General features: G+C 40.3%; 1 protein-coding gene across 2 annotated transcripts in view; it reads left to right on the top strand.

Moving 5' to 3' along the window:
• Window positions 1-20,075, top strand: part of FYB1 (FYN binding protein 1) — a gene marked incomplete at its 3' end in the record, with an annotated part of 107,822 nt that overhangs the window by 9,220 nt on the left and 78,527 nt on the right. The gene's annotated exons all lie outside the window — the stretch shown is intronic.

Here is a 20,075-nt window from a genome sequence, read left to right as displayed (position 1 = left end):
AGCAGTAATTTCCAAATTACTGCTCCTAGCTATTACAAGGAAAAGGGATTCTATGCTCAAGTATATTTTAGAAATTTGGGGATAAATAGTTTTCTCTGCAACAGCATTTCTCCAGAAATTAATATACCACTGTGCATTGTGTATGTCCATGGGTATACAGAAAAAGCAAATCCTAGGACACTGTATTTGAAACATCTTCTAGTCAGGGCTATTTCAGAACATAGCTCTCAGCAAAGCCCTTCAGGCCACAGCCTTGAATTGGAAGTTACTCTCCATCGTGGTTCAGCTTGAGGCAGCAGCAAGGCCCTGGCCACGTGGTTCCAAGGGCCTGGCGTGCCTTGTGGCTGGCACCCACTCTTCACTTTCAGCTCCAGCTAGAGCCCAGTCTGCTTCACCTGCCCTTCTTGATCTACGGGCAAGTGGTTTTCCATCAGACCTCTTGGTCTTCCTTTTATACCAGGTCAAAATTCCTGAGGATCGATTCACTGTTAACCAATTTAGCAGCTTACCTGGATTTAACCCCATAATAGGAAAGCCTCAGAAAGATGGCTCTTTTAACTACAAGGGCCCCTGATAAAATCTTATAAACTACTTCTATTTTTTTTTTTTTTTTTTTGCAGTACTGGGGGTAGAACCCAGGAGAATTCTACATCTGAGCTACACTCCCAGCCCTATTTTTTATTCATTATTTGTAAATAGGGTCTCGCTGAGTTGCAAAGGTCCTCACTAAGTAGCTGAGGCCGGCCATGAACCTGGATCCTCCTGCTCAGCCTCCCAAATGCTGGGATTACAAGCATGCACCACCACGCCTGCTCATATTTGTAATCCTCATCAAATTCTAAACTTCTCTCTTCTGTTTGTCTAAGACAAACCAGCTCCTCAGTCTAAACCCTGATCTCTCCAACAAACTCCCTTGCTATTCCATATCTCAATGGCATCCCTTGGGCTTTTTATACAATTTCATTTTCACTTTGATAAGCAATCTATTTGCTCCCCGTTTCAAAACTTTGCTACTTTAATTGTACTGAAGAGAAGTCTGAGGCCAATCTGAATTTAAAAATAATTTGCTTTTCTGTCTGGAATCTTAAAATAAAAAGTTTGTCCTTAAGATTTGGAAACTTCGGCCCGATAAGTCCGTGTGAATCACTCTGTCGTCATGAGAGATAATGCTCTTTGTTCTCGGGCTTTCAGGGATTGTCTGTTCCATATGCACAGGGATCACACCATGTCTTTAGATCTGGCTCATGGATGACAAGCACATCTACAAGCTCTAATCCAATGCGGTAAATTTATCTTCCTTTCACAGCTGCGATTTGAGTTCTGAGCACTGCTCTCAATGTGTGTGCTGCAGAGACAGCCGAGCCGGTCTGGAGGGTAGCTCGTCCAGGGGACCTGGATTCTGTTTCTTTTTTTTTTTTTTTTTTTTTTTTTTTTTGGTGGTACTGGGGTTCCTGGAAGCCCTTCTACCTCCGGGCTACACTCCCAGACCTATTTTTATATTTTTATTTGGAAACAGGGTCTCCTAAACCAACACGCGCAGCTGGCTTTGAACCTGCGTGATCCTCCTGTCTCAGCCTCCCAAGCACCGGGATTACAAGCGTGCGCCACCACACCCGGCTTCTGTTTCATTTTCTGTGATCTTATTTGGCTTCCTGTTACCAGGGAATGACCAGCCTCGGCAGCTGATGATCCCTTTTCTGCCTGTAGTATGATCCTGTCAATGTATTTTGTTGTTTTGGTTTTGTGTTTTGTTTTCTTTTTGTGGTACTGATAATGGAACCCAGGGGCATTCTACCTCTGAGCTACAACCCCAGCCGTATTTTATTTTTTTATTTTGAAATGGGTCTCCCTACGTTGTTGCGGACCTCACTAAGTGGCTGAGGCTGGCCTGGAACCTTCAATCCTCCTGTCTCCGCCTCCCAAGTACTCAGCTAGGGATACACCACTGCACCCTTACAGCTTTTATGTTTGTGGATTTCCCTTGACCTTCCTCAGGCTGTTCGTTCAACCTTGAGTCTACTATCTGTATCTAATATACCCTGTATATTAGAATTCAGGGTTTCTTCTGGAATCACCATCTTCACCTGGTTAACATGTAGGGAGCTCAGCTTGCCTACTCTGGCACAAGAACCTCTTCACCATATATACCACTTTTTAAAGTGTATTCATGAGTCGATTTTATCTTTCTTGTAAGGTGACTGTTAGTGAAGTTTTGAATAATGTTTATCTTGCCTTCAGTTTCACTATTTTTATTTGGGAATTGGAGGAGAGATATTTTGCAAGTTTCTTCCATCATTACTTAATGCTAGATAAGTCCTTTAGCTATAATCTAAGAATTAGCAACATTTTCAAAAAGAAATCCACCCCTTTCCAAGGCAGGCAGAGAGATGGGAAAAGGAGGCATCAACAGGGAGCCCGATGCACCTCATCTCATGCCAACCACGCACACTGGCCGAGGGCGCTCAGGTGACCACCCGAGCCCTCCTCAAGCCTCCTGCCGGGAGGAGTCTGGGTACAACCAAAGTGCAATGGGTGTAACCCAGCTATCTGGTGGGGCTGAAATCCTGACTTGGTGATACGGTCTGACCCCAGCTAGCCTGCAAAGGGCCTGGCAGCAGTCCCAGTTTAAACCTTTATCAGCGCTAAGAGAATCCTGGAGCTGGGTGGGTGGCACACACTGTAATCCCAGCTACTCAAAAGGTGAGGCAGCAGGATCATGAGTTTGAAGGCACTCTAAGCAACTTAGTGAGATCCCAATTCAAAAGAAAAAGAGAAAAGAACAGAGAAGAAAAATAGAAGAGAAAAAAGAAGGAATTCTCGGTAAGAGAGTGAGACAGAAGAGGAGGGAGTCAGCAGGGCACCCAGCCTGTAGGGAAAGCAAAGCGCTTGTATTCAGAGCCCACACAATTTTCCCATTAAGATTTCCCCTGGAAACCAAGCACAGTGGCATATGCTTGTAATCCCAGCAAGTCCAGAGGCTGAGGCAGGAGGTTCTCCAGTTCAAGACTAGCTTTGACAACTTGGTGAAACCCTGTCTCAAAAATATAAAAAGGACTGGAGATGCAGCTCACTGGTGATGTGCTCCTGGATTCAATCCCCAGTACTCAGGGGGGAAAAAATCCCTGGTCGTATCTAGGTTAGTATCTTGCTTGGTACTCAATTTGACTTTCAAATTGAGATTCAAAATCTAGGTTAGTACTTGCTTGGTACTCAGTTTGACTCTTTCTGCACTGAAATCAGCTGTTCTTTTAATATTAATTTCTTAGTTCAAGGATAGTCCACACTTGTCAATTAAGTTATCCAGAAAAGTTTCCTTATGAAGAGAGATACCCACCAAGCTTGTAAGGCAGACTGTCCCTTTTCTCAGTTAACATATTATGATAATAAAATTTGCTGTAAAACATAGTTTAAGCTGGATACCATGACACAAGCCTATGATCCTAGTATTTGGGAGGCTGAGACAGAAGGATTTCAGGTTTGAGGCCAGCAGCATAATAACTTAAGGAAACCTTGTCTAAAAAAGAAAAATAGGGTTGGAGATATAGCTCAGCCTGGGTTCAATCCCCAGTACCACAATAAACAACAACAAAAAAAACACACATAGTTAGGACAATATTGCCCAACTGTCAGGACTTTTACTGTGGTCAAGAGGCTAAAATTAATGTAGCTTAAGCTGCTTAAGAGATACACAGAAATGGAACCTAAATCATTGTCACTGTATCAACTTCAGTAGCATTTAGACAATATCAAAATTATGGCCTTTTATAACATAAAATAAATGGCTTTTATGATGTCTGAATTACCCTCCAAATGTGAAATGCATTATGAAATATTTTAGTCCATACCAAATTTGATCAAACACATAATTACTCAATTTATAAAATACTAAAAGCATTCAAATGAAATCAGAACTTGCTTAAGAAAGGAAAATTGAAGAGTTTCATAATCAAATACAAATGCATGAGCCTAATAACAAAACACAAAACAAAAGGTCTTCCTGATTTATTTTCAATTGCTCTTACACAAGTTAAATTTAAAAAAAACTAATAATAGGATGACTGTACGTCCTATTATTTAGTCTGCCTACTGACTAGCTGATACTTTGCTTTGTACAGACTGCAAAAATAACTTCTAAGTCTGATGAAACTTTTTTAAAGGATTAGATTTCTGGAACATGTATGTGGCATTAAAGGCTTCTTTGTCTTTGCTATGATTAAAACGATTTCAGATATGAGGAATTCATGTGCTAAAATCAAGTCTTTGTGCTTAAGGTTTTATTTCTTTAATTTTAAAAACAAAATAGAATCAACTTCTATAACCAAAGTATAATTCTGGCTCTTGCAAGAACAAAATTATGCCTCAGGTACTCAAGCCACCTATTTTATAAAAATATCTGGGCATTTTCTTCCCTTTTAGGGAAAATGCAATCATGAAAATTATGGCATAGCTCCCAAATCCAGTGAACCACCTAGAACACTAAATTGTCTATCCCAGGAGATGGGAAATAAGGAAGATAACAAGAATCCAAAAGCTAGAGCATTTAACTGTTATCATAACCACTAGTAAATATAGATAAGAAACAGTTTTTCTTCTGTTTAAATTGTCTCCAAAGAAGCCAGACATGGTTGCGCATCCTTGTCATTTCAGCATTCGGGAGGCTAAGACAGGAGGATCGCGGTTTGAGGACAGACTCAGGTACTTAGTGAGGCCCTTTGCAACTTAGTGAGACCCTGTTTCAAAATAAAGAATAAAAAGAATAGGGCTGGGGTTGTAGCTCGGAGGTAGAATGCCCCTGGGTTCCATCCACAGTATCACAAAAAAATAATAAAAATAAATTGTCTCCAAAGGAAAAGAGACCACTACACTCCATTCTGTCTGTCATATCAAAGCACAGAAAACATCTAGAACACCAAAAAGCGATAGATGCTATCAAGAAAAAGCAACTGAAGACGCAACATCTGGTTTTAGGGGGAAAATAATCTGAACCAAAAACCATATGAGGTTTTTCTTTCCCCAGAGGAAGGACCTTTAGAATCAGCTGTTCGTTTTCGTGACAACAGCCTGCATCTTGGCAGCTGCAGCTCTGAACCACAACATTTTCATCCCTGGTCCTGACAACTGCGTGTGTGTTTTTAGGGTTAGGAGTTGGTCTATTGAGGTGAAGAGGGGCACACATACCCCGATTGTCACTGTTCTTATTTTCTTATAAATCTCAGAATGATAATGGCTCATCTGATTTTCAAAAGCTGTGTGTCGATATGATTCAAATGAGCAGGTGCTTATTAAAAAAAAAAAAAAAAAACCTAGCCCCTCAGAAAAAAAAAAAATGGCAAGGCAGGTAACTATCACAGACATCCAAATTTATTTGAGTATTTGTTCACCTTATGCCAGAAGAAGAGGTGTTCCACTATTACAAGTAGAGAAGAAGACCTAAATCAGTGCCCAAAGGAGTCCACTTTAGTGATTTGTTTTATTTTTTTTTTGATAGTCTCAATTTTATTTTATTTTATTATTTTTTTTAAATTTTATTTTATTGGTGCACTGTATTCATACATCATAGTGGGTTACAAACTTTTGTAGACATACATGCACACATCACCCAGTCAGCCCCCACCCGATCCCCACCCCATTCTCTCCCCATCCCTCCCTCCCATGCTTGGCTTAGTGGTTGACATCTAGTATTATAGCAATTTATCCAAAATTAAAAATGATAATCTCACATAACAGTTTCATTTGTCTGATACCAAGCTTTTGATGACTTAAAGATAACATTTCAATATTTCTTTTTGCTTTCTTTCTTACCAGAGAATATTTTTTTCTTTTTTTTAGGTGAAACTATCATATATTTATTTTTCAGAAAAAAATCTATCCTGATATGGAATATGGACTCTAGATACCCAAAACAATCTCGAAGCAAAAACAAAGCTAGAAGATGTATATTTTCTGATTTCAAACCATATAAAGCTACAATAATTGAAACAGTGTAGTACTGTTCTAAAGGCAGATATATAGACCATTGGAGTTAAATACAAGCCTAGAGCTAACTTCTTCCCTATATTGTCAAGTTATTTTTGACAAGGTTTCCACGAAGATTTGGTGGTGGAAATAATAATCTTTTAACTAAATATTGTTGAAAAATAATAATTACATGGAAAAGAATAAAATTGGACCCTTACCTAATCCCACATACAAGTATTAACTCAAACTAGATAAAAGACCTAAATATAAATCTTAAGACTATAAACTTTTAGGAGAAAATCTGGGTCATAAAACCTCACAACATTGAAATTGGCAGTGATTTCTTGGATATGATTTCAATGGCACAGGCAACAGAAGAATATACAAACTCCCTAAAAAATAAAAGAAAATATTGTATATCCAAAGACAATGTAAACAGAGTTAAAAGTTACTAATAGAATGGGATAAAATATTTCCAAATGCTATATCTGAAGGTATATTAGTATTCCAACTAGAAATCCTAAAAATTAACAACAATAAAGGCAAACAATACCATTTAGAGATAGGTAAAAGACTAACATAAATAATGAATCTCCACAGATAACCAATCTTAGTTGTCTGTTGGATGGAAACTCTTGTTTCTCTGGTTCTGGTGAGTGTTACCTATTTCTTCTTTGTAGTTAATCTCTTTGAGTATTTTCTCTAGTGCTGGTTTTGAAGACATAAATTCCTTCAGTTTCTGTTTGTCGTGGAAGCTTCTTATTTCTCCATCTAATTTGATAGAAAGTTTTGCTGGGTAGGAAATTTTTGGCTGGAAGTTGTTTTCTTTCAGAGTTTGGAATATGTTACTCCAAGCCCTTCTGGCTCTCATGACTTGGTTTGGGAAGTCTGGAGTGATTCTAATTGGTTTGCCTCTGAATGTCACTTGGCCCTTTGTTTTTGTTGCCTTTAAGATTCTCTGCTTGGCTTCCACATTGGTCATTTTGACAATTATATGGCGTGGGGATCCTCTTCTCGGATCCTGTCTAAAGGGAGTTCTATAAGTTTCCTGGATCTGTGTATCAACCTCTTGCTCTATATTTGGAAAATTTTCTGCTATTACTTCCTTGAAGAGATTGTTGATCCCTTTGGTATCACTTTCTTTTCCCTCCTCTATTCCAATTATTCTTAGGTTAGCTCTCTTAAGATGGGCCCATATTTCTTCAATGTCAGATTCCTGCTGTTGGATATCTTTTTCTAGATTAGAAACTATGCATTCATTTTTGGATTGCTCATCTTCTAAGAGCGAGATTCTGTTCCCCATGTGGTCTAATCGGTTGTTTGTGCTTTGAATTGAGGCCTTTACTTCATTAATTGCATCCTTTATCTCTTTTTGGCTCTCTCTGAGTTCTTTTCGAAGCACCTCTATTATTTCTACAGTGATTTTCCTGATTTGATCTTCTAGAAATCTCTGATTTTCTGTTTTATCAGGTTCTGATGTTGTGGGGTTGTGCACATTCATTACTTCAGTGTTATTCCTCTTTCCCATGATTTCGGAGGTTTGTGCCTTCTCTGGGTTCTTCCCTTGGGTCACTATGGCTTCACTTAAGGTGCTCTGGATCTCGAGTCTGTATTATCTCAGACCCTACTACTCCTTTACTGGGTTGTATCACAGAGTCTCCGACCCAGGGAGTCGATAGAGGCTGCTTTAAACTATGGGGGGTGCCAGGTTGCACGCTCTCCTATGGTGTGATATCTCTGCCACCACCACTCCCTCACTGGGTCAAGTCCCAGGAGGCACAATACTGGGATTTCTCCTCTGTGGCCCGCAATTTGACTCACTGTTCTTGAGTACGTAGATGTAGCTGTACTGGACTCGGTGAATTCACTGCTGCTGCCGCCGCCGGTGGCAATATGGCGCCTCTGCCACGCCCTCGGCCATGAGGCTGGCGTATTTTTTCTTCTCTGGTTTTGATTTCCACTCTGAATCCCTGCAGCGTGTGCTGAGCTCAGCCACTGGGAGCTTTAAATGCTGTCTGCGCCGAAAGATCCCGCCTGGCTGTTCCGCATCGGCTCACCTCGGCTTGCTGTAGCCATCCGCTGAGTTCGCCGCTGCCGCCAGCAGTATGGCGCTGCTGCCGCGTCCTCGGGCGCGTGTGTCTCCTCTGTGGCCCTGAGCTCTGTTCTCAGTCCGCTTTCTCTCTGGAGCCTGGTGGTTTTTTTGTTTTTCTGGTGATGGTGTTTTCTGGCTATGAAAGGCGCTCTTTTTGTGGTAATGGAGATTGGTTGTTAGTGGGACTCTTAAGCCCCGCTTTTCTCGGTCGCCATCTTCCCGGAAGTCCAGTGATTTGTTTTATGATACTACAGAACTTTCTAACTTTCCTCCAAATTGTTGCCTTGAGCTGGGTGTGGTGGCTATGTCTATAATTCCAGTACTTGGGAGGCTGAGACTGAAGGATCACAGGTTTGAGGCCATCCTAGCAACTTAGTAAGACCTTAGCAACTTAGTGAGACCCTGCTTAAAATTAAAAAAAAAAAAATTAAAGGGCTAAGGGTGCAGCTTGGAGGTAGAATAAATCTGAAGAGAAGGGGAAGGAAGGACGGAAGGCCAGGCAGGTATTTATTGAGGATATATGCTCCAGCTTCTTTCTCCAGACTTCTGCTTCATCCTGCTCTCCTCCCTAGACTTTAACTTCTGGTTCATTCCAAGTAGATAAGAAAGCCAATTTCTCTTTCTCTTCTCTCTCTCTCTCTCTCTCTCTCTCTCTCTCTCTCTCTCTCTCTCCTCCTTCTCTCTCCTTTCTGTCTGTCTCTGTCTCTCTGTCTCTCTCTGTCTCTCTCTCTCTGTCTGTCTGTCTGTCTCTCTCTCTCTCTCTCTCTCTCACACACACACACACACACACACACACACACACACACACACTCCTATGGCCTGTTCCTTGGACATGTTTTAAAAAGTAGTTATTCAGCCGGGCGTGGTGGCGCACGCTTGTAATCCCCGCGCTTGGGAGGCAGAGACAGGAGGATTGCGCAGGTTCGAAGCCAGCCGCGCGCGCTGGCTTAGGAGACCCTGTTTCCAAATAAAAAAATGTAAAAATAGGTCTGGTAGTGTAGCCCAAAGGTAGAAGGGCTTCCGGGAACCCCAGTACCACCAAAAAAAAAAAAAAAAAAAAGTAGTTATTCATATAAAGACTAAGGCCAGTCTGTGAGATTTATTTCAATTGTCCATATTTCTCTGAATCGGAGAGGATTTTATGGACCTGATATGAACTATTTAACAACCAGACACCATCCCCTCTTGTAGGAAGGGGCTGTGTTTGCTTTCTCTAAAACGTTAAGTTCTTGGTCCTCATGGGGTAAAATTAAGCAGCCCAGCCAGAGAAGCGTATGATCAGATGGTTCTAAATGTCGCATGGGTCTCTCCCTAACAGTCATGGAATCCTTACTCCTTAGTCCTAAGTGACTACCTAGTGCTCCTCCCGTTTGGGTAGGATATTACCAGAAGAGGCAGCCTATGCAACTAAACCTAACAAATATGAGGTCCCATCACCACCCCAACCATCAGTCTCCCCATTTTTCTGCTTTCCTCATCTTTCTCAATTTAAATAATCCAGTTTTTTTTGCATTCATCCTACCATCACCACAAATCTCATTTCTTTTGGGTCAATGAACCCCATAGAAAATGCTAGGCTTTATGAAGATCGGAAGAATAGACAGGATGCCGAGCTTGGCACAAAGAACACACAGAAAATTACAAAAGTTAATGTGATTTTGGAATAGAAAGCTAAGGTAGGAAATTCAGAAGCTATGTTACTGTGCTCCTCAAAATCAGAATACAGCCAGTTCTACACAGCATCCCATATTTCACAGGAAAATCTCGTGCTCTGTGCAGACCAATGAGTAAGCAAGGAGCTTGATGTCTCAAGGTCAGTTTGGGCCAATACCTCCTGCTTCTTCTAACCTGGATGTGTTTGAGTGCTGTCTCTCTAGTAGTGTGCTATACTGCAATAACCCAACCAACGGCTCAGCAATTTCCCTTAGTTATCACTGCAAACTACGTATTGAAGGCTTGTTCACGGGACAGATTTCACTAAAGTTTCAAGAGTCAGAGGATTCTGTTACATCAAAGCTAGAGGCTTAAAAGGGAATACACGTACCCTTTGTTTTTCCAGGACAGCTAATTATTTTGCAGCTTAGCCTCCTGCCTCTTCCTGTGGCTCAGGCTCTCATTTCTTTAACTTGTCCTTCTCGATTTCAAAGAAAAATAAAAATAAAAACACCCTTTCCATTTCCTTATTCAGAGCAATTTAGCTGCCTCCAACCCAAACCCTCCAACTCCATACATATTGTCTATCTTTGTATAAGCAGAAGTTTCTTATTCAGAGGACTCTGTCCCCAGGAGGAGCAGATGAGAAGAGATGGCTGGGGAGGTGGGGGAGGTTTTACTTTACTTTTCTATTGATAGTCATTATAGTACTAGAAATGAACTGCTAATGAATAGACTATCTTCAGGAGAATTTGATCCATCCCGATTTAAGTGCAGGGGCTGAATTGCCCAAAATTGATGTGGCAGATGGTCTTATCTTTTTGTCTATCAGTGCCTAATAACTAGAAGCCCTTCAAAAATAATAATGCTGGTAACTTAATCTACCAGACCTAGGATGTGAAATTTTTCAGGTTCTTTCCTGAGTTAAAATCTGATAAGAATGTTCCAGCCGATCCCTGTCTCTTATATGTCTCCTACATGTCTTCCTGATTATTGGGAACCCTAAAGAGGTCTCTAAAGAGAATGTTGGCTGACAGGCATACGGGTTCTGGTGAACAGAGCATCTGTCATGTATTCCAAAGGATCAAGGAAACATCAAAATTGAACCTTGACTTTGAATTGCATAAGAACACCCCCCCCCCAAATACCTAGTTCAAGAGGTCTGGAATTGGAATAGTTATCAAGCTCTGCCAGGTAATTCTAATGCAGATCGTTCCTGGATCACATTAATAAATACACAGCGTGAGGACAGAGGTGAGGGATGGGGACAGGAAGGCCTTGGGAGCGAGGGTATTTTCTCAACCCAAAAGAAACGACAAAATAACATTGAGACAGGGTGCTAGAAGTCAGTAATCACCTCAAAAAGTACAAATGAGAGAGTAATCTTTTCAAGCAAGCATTCTATGCCTGGTTTTCCACACTTGCTTCCTTAAAGAAAGTGTGAAGTGCTCTTCAGATATCTAACATCTGAGGAGGCACCCCCGTGGCCACTGCTGGGGGCCTGACACCCCCCTGCCCATTCCTGGGAGTCTTTGGCTCAGGCAAGCATTACCCCTTTCGTGGCTGGCGTCCCCGAGAAGGCTGCCGCTCTTTCACTACCATTTTTAACTACCACAGTTTTAACACACAGTGGTTCCGTTGTACACGCCAACAAACTCAGCCTCAGAGAATGGAGTAGCGTGCCACCACAGATCACCTGAAATCGAGGACTCCTGCCCCCTCTCCCGTCTTTTCTCTCTTCTTTTTTTCTGTTCCCAATTCCCCTTCATTTTCATTTTTTTTTCACCCTCTTCTGCCCTGCAGTATTGTTTTGCTCTGCACAGTTTTTCCTATGGCTGACATAATTATTAATTACTAAACTTGAACAAAACATATTTAGTATTATTGGTAGTATTCAAGGCTAAGAGAAAAATAAAAGTACTAAGATAAATAGATTTTGAAAATCTATTAATAGAGGCCACAATGACTGTGGAGCTCTCGGTCCTGCCCAAGGGGACCCCGCTTGTTTCTTCAGGAGGTCTTGTGCTTGGCTATAGCTCTTCCTACCCACCTAGGCTGACCAGAGCTAAGGGGCAGGAGGAACCAAATAAACTGAGTGTTTTATGTACCAAATTGGATCAATGCCCCGGTTATACTTGCTTAGTTATCTCACTGTTCAGATCTCAACTCACCATCCAATAACAATATCCATCTTACTCTTCAATAGTTTTTAATGTATCAACAATCTAGTCTTTAAAATAGGCCTATGTTACCAATAGATAACATGAAAAGATGTTCAACATCACTAGCCATCAGGGAGATGCAAATCAAAACTACGCTGACATTTCATCTAATCCCAATCAGAGTGACAAGCATAAAGAAATCAAACAACAACAATTACTGGTGACAGTGTAAGGAAAGAGGAACTCTTTTACACTGTTGGTGGGAGTGCAGAGTAGTTCAGCCACTATGGAGATCAGTGTGGAGATTCCCTTAGAAAACTGGGAATAGATCCAACATTTGATCCAGCTATACCACTCCTGGGTATCTTTCCAAAAGGATTGAAATCAGATAACTACATTAGCATATGCATACCCATGTTCATAGCAGCACAGTTTGTAATAGCCAAAATATGGAACCAACCTAGATCTCCATCAACTGATGAATGGGTTGCAAAATTATGGGAAATACACATAATGGAATTCTATTCAGCTATAAAGAAAAATAAAATAATAGCATTTGCAAGAAGATGGAAGGAACTGGAGAACATTATGTTAAGTGAGATTAGTCAAGCACAGAAAGAGAAGGGACATATGTTTTCTCTAATATGCCCAAGCCAGGGAGTAGTGGTAATACCAGAAGGATTCCAGATGATGGAGGGGAAATCTCAGCAAAGCTTGAATGGAAGGATAGGAGAGGAAGAAAGCTGAGGTTGTTCAATGGAGGAGCTACATCTGAATATGTGTAATAGTATAAATATAGCATGGTAACCTGGACACTCTTTATTGGGAAGGGGGAAGGGAAATGGGGGGAGAGGGCACGAAGCACAATCTAAATGTACACCATTTTCAATATGTTCCACTTATAAATAAAATAAAATATGGAAAAAATAAAAAATAAAAATAAATAAAAATAAAATAGGCCTATGTTCAAATGGTACTTAAATCAGACCATTGCAAAAACAAATTTTTAAAAAGCCAGACAATTGTCCTAAAATAAGGGGTACCTTTTTAATAGTGATTTCTAACTGAATCTTCAAAGATTAGCAAGTTGGAAGAAAGCACTCACCTGTTTTAATGCCACTGACAGATCTTTGTGTTTGTGAGCCTGATGATAAAAGGAGAAGTTGAATGCGGCACTGACTTTTTAAAAAATAACCTATTTTTCAGACTTGTCACTTGGTTTTTGTAAACTGGAAACATCTCTTAAGCTTGCTGTGAAGTTGATAAGAGAGCTTACAGACAGCACTGTGAATACTGAATGATCTAGGAGAAGTGAGGGGTATTATAAAGATAAGAGTACATTTTCCCCCCTTGGAAAAAATGCCTGAGCTTTCACAATCATTTTTCATCAGGGAGAGTTAAGAGAGCAGATGCTCTGTTGCTAGCAGGACCTGGGTACCAGTAGGAGCTCCACACTTACCCTGGGCTCCCAAGGAAATTCTTCCTTCCCTCCGTAAGCCTCAGTCTTCCCATCTGTTCATGGAGAGAATAAGTATGTTATAGGGTTATTGTGATGGCAAATAGAAAATGTAAAAAAGTACTCAGCACAGTTTAAAGACTCAAGCCACTGTCAGCAATTTAATCATATTTTAAGGAAGAAAAGAAGAGAAAACTCCAATAGAGATCACAATTGGAAAGTACCCAAACAATAGATCGTAGTCATCAGCAACTGCCTCAGATATCAATCAGTACTAGAAAAAATGTCATCCAGTTATTGCAGATGTTAAATCACTTTTTTTTTTTTTTTTTTTTTTTTTTTTACATTTAAGTGCAGCACAGGCTGGGCACGGTGGTTCAGGTTTGTAATCCCAGCATTCGGGAGGCTGAGACCAGAGGATCGTGGTTAGCATACAACCGCAGCTACTTAGCGAGGCCCTCTGCTACTTAGTGAGACCCTGTTTCAAAATAAAGAATAAAAAATAGGGCAGGGGGTGTAACTCCAAGGTCGAATGTCCCTGGGTTCCATCCCCAGATCCCCTTCCAAAAAAATAAATAAATAACTGCAGCACAAAAGCCAGGCATGGTGGCGCACGCTTTTAATCCCAGCATTTGGGAGGCTGAGACAGGAGGATCGTAGTTTGTGGACCGCCTAAGCTACTTAATGAAGCCCTTTGCGACTCAGTGAGACCCTGTTTCAAAATAAAGAATAAAATATAGGACTGTGGGTATAGCTCGGAGGTAGTGTGTCCCTGGGTTACACCCACAGTACCACAAAAATAAATACATACATACATACATACATACATACATGCAGCACAAAAGATTTCCATTATCTTATTAACTTGATCCTCTTTTATATGCAGTATATTTGTGTATTTTCACATATCTCCTGCTATATAATTGTTTCCTTAGATATCAGCTCTTTATTGACTTTAGAGTTCTCCATGCTTGGTGTTACCTTTTCTAAATTTAATGTTTTATTTTATTTTTAATTGACAAATAATAATTGTATGTATTTATGGGGTACAATGTGATGTTTCCATATCTGTATACAATATGGAATGATTAAATCAGGCAAATTTGCATATCTGTCACCTCAGATACATATCATTTTTGTGATAAAAACAGTTAAAAATCTTTTCTTTAGTTAATTTCATACTTATATAGGTGCGATGTAATTATACATCATAGTGAGGTTTAAAGCCACACAAACATAGACACAGGTATCAGTATCTTTCCTTTCAGGTCCCACCCCGCTACCCAACCCGCACATCAGTGATACTTTCGCATATGGGCATAGCATTATTTCAACTTGGTTCTTTTTCTCCTCCCCCTTTCCCATCTCCTTCTACTCCTCTACTGTCTCTGTCCTACATGATCTGAAGTCCCTTTGTTTTCTACTTTCTCTCTAGCTTCCACATTTGAGAGAGAACACACCACCCTTGACTTTTGGGGACTGGCTAACCTTTTTAATGCTTGGAGATCTTGGCTTACAGGCTTGCAGTGGAGAGTCAATGAGATGGCCATTTTTGTTCCTGTCACTGGCTTGGGGGAAGATCCAAGGTTTACTGAAACAAAGGAGAACCAAGTACGCTGTGGGGTGAGGTGGCGGAGCGGCTGGTCTTCAGGGTGGACGCTTCCTGGACATGGCAGCTCCACTCCACTTCGCTCACCAAGGGCTCAGCCAATGTGTTCCATATTTCTGTTGCGTAGAAGTCAAAGTGCCCGGCTGGCTCTGCTTCGTTCCTTCAATGACCACCATTGTCCCTGTTGGCATCCAGAATTCCTCATCTCTGCATGTGAAGCCCACTTTTATAGCTCTCTCTCTTTTGGGGGGGTTTTGTTTTCATTTTGATCTGATCTCTCTTCAAACCTACCTTTTAGGATTCTTCAGGGTTTCTGGCCCTCTGTGGGTTTACTTTCTTTTTTTCCCACGTGATCATTTTTTTTTAATCAGTTACATTTCCTATCCTTTCTAGAGGTAGGGGTGAGCAGAGCTTACTGCACAAGGCAACTCAGCCTACAGTCTTGACAGTGGACTTTTAATCAGGTACCTAAGGGAGAAAACATTAGTAGGGCATTTAACTGCAGTTAATCAGTACCAGCAGAAAAATACTTACTGGGTTATTTTTATTATTTTATTTTTATGTGAATATTACTGGGTTATTTTAAAAGAAATGTCAGCCAGCCAGGTATAGTGGCACATGCCTATAATCCCAATACTTGCAAGGCTGAGACAGGAGGATCACAGGATCAAGACCAGCTTCAGCAACTTAGCAAGACCCTGTTTCAAAATTAAAAAAAAAAAAAAAAGGCTGAAAGTGTAGCTCAGAGGTAGAATGCCCCTGGGTTCAATTCCCAGTACCAAAAAAAAAAAAAAAAAAAGTCTTACACAATGTAAAAAAAAGAGTGAAAAATTCAACCGTCTTCTGGTATTGACAGGATGTATATGCTAATATAAAGTTTGCACCTGGCAATAAATAAGATAATCATCCTAAAAAGTTAATTATTTGTCTGGATTTTTTCCTAGAAAAGCAATTACTTGGCATAATGACTATTGTCCCTATCCACAGAACTTACAAAAACTTTAAGAAATGTGTTCCTTAAGCCAGATGTGATGGTATATGCTTGTAATCATAGAATTTAGAAAGCTGAGCCAGGTGTGGTGGCATACGCTTGTAATCTCCCCTTGCTTGGGAGGCTAAGACAGGAGGATCGCACAGGTTCAAAGCCAGCCTCAGCTGGTTTAAGAGACCCTGTTTCCAAATAAAACATAAAATAGGTCTGGGAGTGTAGCCCGGAGGTAGAAGGCCCCTGGGTTCCATCCCCAGTACCACCAAAAAAAAAAAAAAAAAAAGAATTTAGAAGGCTGAGACAAGAGGATCGCAGGTTCGCGGCCAGCCTTGGCTACTTAGTGAGACCCTCCAAAACTTAATGAGATCCTGTTTCAAAATAAAGAATTAAAAAATAAAAATAGGGCTAAGAGTTTAGCTCAGAGATAGAATGCCCCTGGATTCAATCTCCAGTTCTAAAAAGAGGGCTCCTTAAAGACCACAGAAGTATTTATTTATTTGAAATTTTGAAAGTTTTACTGTCTGTGGAAAATAATTTTGTCTTAAGAATAAATACTAACAGCATATAAGGCAGAATCAAAGTTAACTAAAATGGAATCAAATTTGTTTTTATAGTACCTTACATTTAGAGGAAAATATGTATATTTATTGATGTTGAAAGATGTATGTAGAATAAACATTCATTAATATTTGACAATAAAACACCTATAATTTGTGTACAATTTTTTAACTAAACAGAACCGGTCATTTATCATCTCTTGCTTTTGAAAGAACACTTGTTTTAAAACCTATATTATAGCCAAGTGTAGTGGTGTGCACCTACAATCCTAGTACTCGGGAAGCTGAGACGGGAGGATTGCAGGTTAGAGATTAGCCTCAAGTAGTGAGACTCTCATCAACCTAGTGATGGGGAAAGTCCTGCCCCACAGCCTTCCCTCCCAGGCCAGGTCTTTCTTCCAGCAAAGATTGCTTTGAGAGTCCCGGCCAACACCTCACTGTACGTGCTCATCCCGGTGTGGCTTCAAAAACTCCCTTCAAAATGCAAAAGATCAAGAGGGATGGAATAAGAATAAGCATTAGAGAAGGGCACTGAGAAACAGTGAGTGAGCCCATGAAAAGGGAACAGGACAGATGAGGTACAGTTCAAGTGTGAACATTCATTTCTTTTAGTAGCAGTACAGGGTCTGATGTGTATGACCTGGGAAGAAGAAAACTGCAGGTGACAAGTAATCATTTTGGACCTGGCAAGCCATTGCAGAATGGGATGGTTTTATTTAACAAAAACCATTTATTAAGCACCAACCACCTCATGCTGGGTACTGTGCCAGACCCTAGGGATTGAACGGAGTTAAGACAGGTGGGTTTTTTTTTGTTGTTGTTGTTGCTGTTTGTTTTTGTTTTTGTTTTTGTTTGATGGTACTGGGGTTCCTGGAAGCCCTTCTACCTCCGGGCTTCACTCCCAGACCTGTTTTTACATTTTTATTTGGAAACAGGGTCTCCTAAGCCAGTGCGCACAGCTGGCTTCGAACCTGCGCGATCCTCCTGTCTCTGCCTCCCAAGCGTGGGGATTACAAGCATGCGCCACCACGCCCGGCAGGACAGGTGGTTTTTTTACTTTCCCAGATGTACCTCTTAACAGGAGCACGGACAAGTAAATGGGCGCTTGAACTACTATGTGGTACGTGCTAAAGAGAAGATAGCAGGTGCTTGAAGACTCAAATAGTGCTAGAGGGAAAGGGAGGGGAGACTTCCTATCTACAATGATGCCTAAAATGAGCCACAAAGGTAGAGAAAAAGGGAAAACCATGCAAGCAAGAGAAGAGGAGGGTGGTGGAGAAGAGGGACAGGGCGGGGCAGACGTTCGCACACACAGGCCCAGCTGGGCAGTGCAGCAAAGCGAACCTTCCTATGTAACTTGCATTCTTGACAGGACATGTAGTGAGGCTTGGGGAGAAAAAAAAAGTTGCTAAAAAGATAAACCTTATATATTTCTCCTCCAGCTCCTGGAAATAGAAAAGAAGATCTAGCCTGTAGTTGAACGTGGGGCAAGTTAAGAATTTCCATCTATTTCTCCACCTATAAAATGAGGATAACACTTTCTCCTCACAAGGTTGTTGGGAGATTATATGACTATTTCCATAAGCACGTAGTCAGCGCTCCACAAAAATTATGTGTTGTTGTTATGATTATTATGAGATTAAAAAAAAGACTTTCTGTTAGCTACTGTGAGAACAGCACTTACTCATATTTCTATGGGACACTACATACAAATTATGGTATGTCCTATCCAACTAACAGATAGGGCTGAGAGGGACATTTTAATACTTAGTAAATCTTCAGTGTGGTCTCCAAAATAATCTGTTTTCCAAGACATATATTTCCTAAGATTATATGAGAAAATTATCAATTACCTATAAAAAAACTACAGTATTATTTTTAAAGACTGGGAGGGGAAACTTGCAGCAAGAGTCAATAGTAATTTTCTAGGTAATTCTTCCTTAGATTTTTTAAATGAACTTCAACTGTTATCAGAAATATAACAGCAGGACTTCGATTTTTTTTATCTTAGTACAGCTGAAACAAAAAAAGAAAACCCTAAGTATTGCTCATGTATTTTTTACTTTATTTGCATATTCTACATTTAATATTCTTATTTTCTCCTCATGATCTACCACAGTCTATTCTGATTCTCCCCATTTTGCAATGAAGATATTGAGGATCAGAGTTAAGGTGATTGACCCAAAGTACAAAACTATTTAAAAAAAAAAATAGCCCAAACTGAATCCTAGGCCTTTAAAAGTGTGTGTGTGGGGGGGGGGGGGGGTTGGGGGCAGGGGTCCTGGGAATTGAACCCAGAACCTTGTACGTGCTAAGCAAGTGCTTTAGTGCCATGCTCTACCCCTAGCCCAACCCTAGGCATTTTGGTTATGTTATGATATTTAAACTTTTAAAAAATTTCATCCCCTTAAGTTTCTTAGAATACTGTAAGGTATACAATACACACCCAATAAATGTTATTTCTTGTCTGAGGCATGCAGTTTTAAAGTTTTAAAAAGAATAGCGTATTAAGAATTCTGCATGAATATTTATGCTCATAAATGTTCCAGAGGGTAAAGTGATGCATACTTATTTGGAAAATCCTGGGGTAAGCAAAGTTAAATTGGTTTTTATTATAAGGCATTTAGGACATTAATGAGGACTATAAAAATCAAAAATAGAAAATGGTTTGCAAAAATTTCCAATCGTATTTGACCAGAAAACATTTTTTTCTCTGAAAATAATAGGACCAATGACCCTAGGAATTAACCTTAGGAAAAATGACACATGAGATAAATGTGGAGTAGCAGATAATACTTACAGTTCAAATTCCCTGGGAAAAAAATATTCTGTGCTTGCTAGGAAAGATGTTTTATTGTACAGAGCAGCATAAAAAAAAGGAACTCAAAGCCATTGTTCTAAATCTCAATTTGCTAGAGATGGGGAAGCTGAATGAGACCAGCTTTGCAAAAACACATCACCAGTAAAATAGGAAGTGGGTATTCTTGCAGCTTCTGACAGCTTCAGCAACTTTGTTGTTCCTAGCCAGAGCTGCAAGGCATTTAATCTTGTAAAGCTCATGCACATGCACCTACAACTTCAAGGACAGGAGAGACACGGTGAGGCATGTTGTGTATTTCAACGGTACCCATATATAGATATATGCTCAAAAGCTTGCAGTAAAGCAATTGCAAAGTCTGAACAATTCACTGGAAAAAATAATTTCACATTCTAAATAAACCCCTGATTCTAGAACAACCAGTAATTTGAACACTGCCAGGCACAAATGATCTAATTAAAACTGTAGTTATTGAGCTGGATGGTGCAGTTGAGTTTAATATCAAGAGATTCTGTTCTGGACTCAACTGTATTGACTTCAGGAGCTCCTGGACAAATAACTTCTTTGATTCTCTTCTCATTTGGAGACCACCCCCAAAGTGCCTTCTGGTGCTAGAGATCTGTAAATTGAAAGGAACAGGTAGGTAGCAGACCTCTTTGGCTTGTTAATTCCCCCAAGGAAATAGGGGTCTCCCTGAGTAGCAGGAGCACAGGCAGCAAAAAGACATTAACAAAACAACTGTGGAGGTTAGCCACAGCCCTCAGGAAACCAGGTAGGCCGCT

Source organism: Muscardinus avellanarius, assembly GCF_963383645.1.
Source record: "Muscardinus avellanarius genome assembly, chromosome: 1".
Classification (NCBI taxonomy): domain Eukaryota; kingdom Metazoa; phylum Chordata; class Mammalia; order Rodentia; family Gliridae; genus Muscardinus; species Muscardinus avellanarius.
The sequence above is the reverse complement of the archived record's forward strand: the minus strand, read 5'-3'. Positions and strand labels throughout refer to the sequence as shown.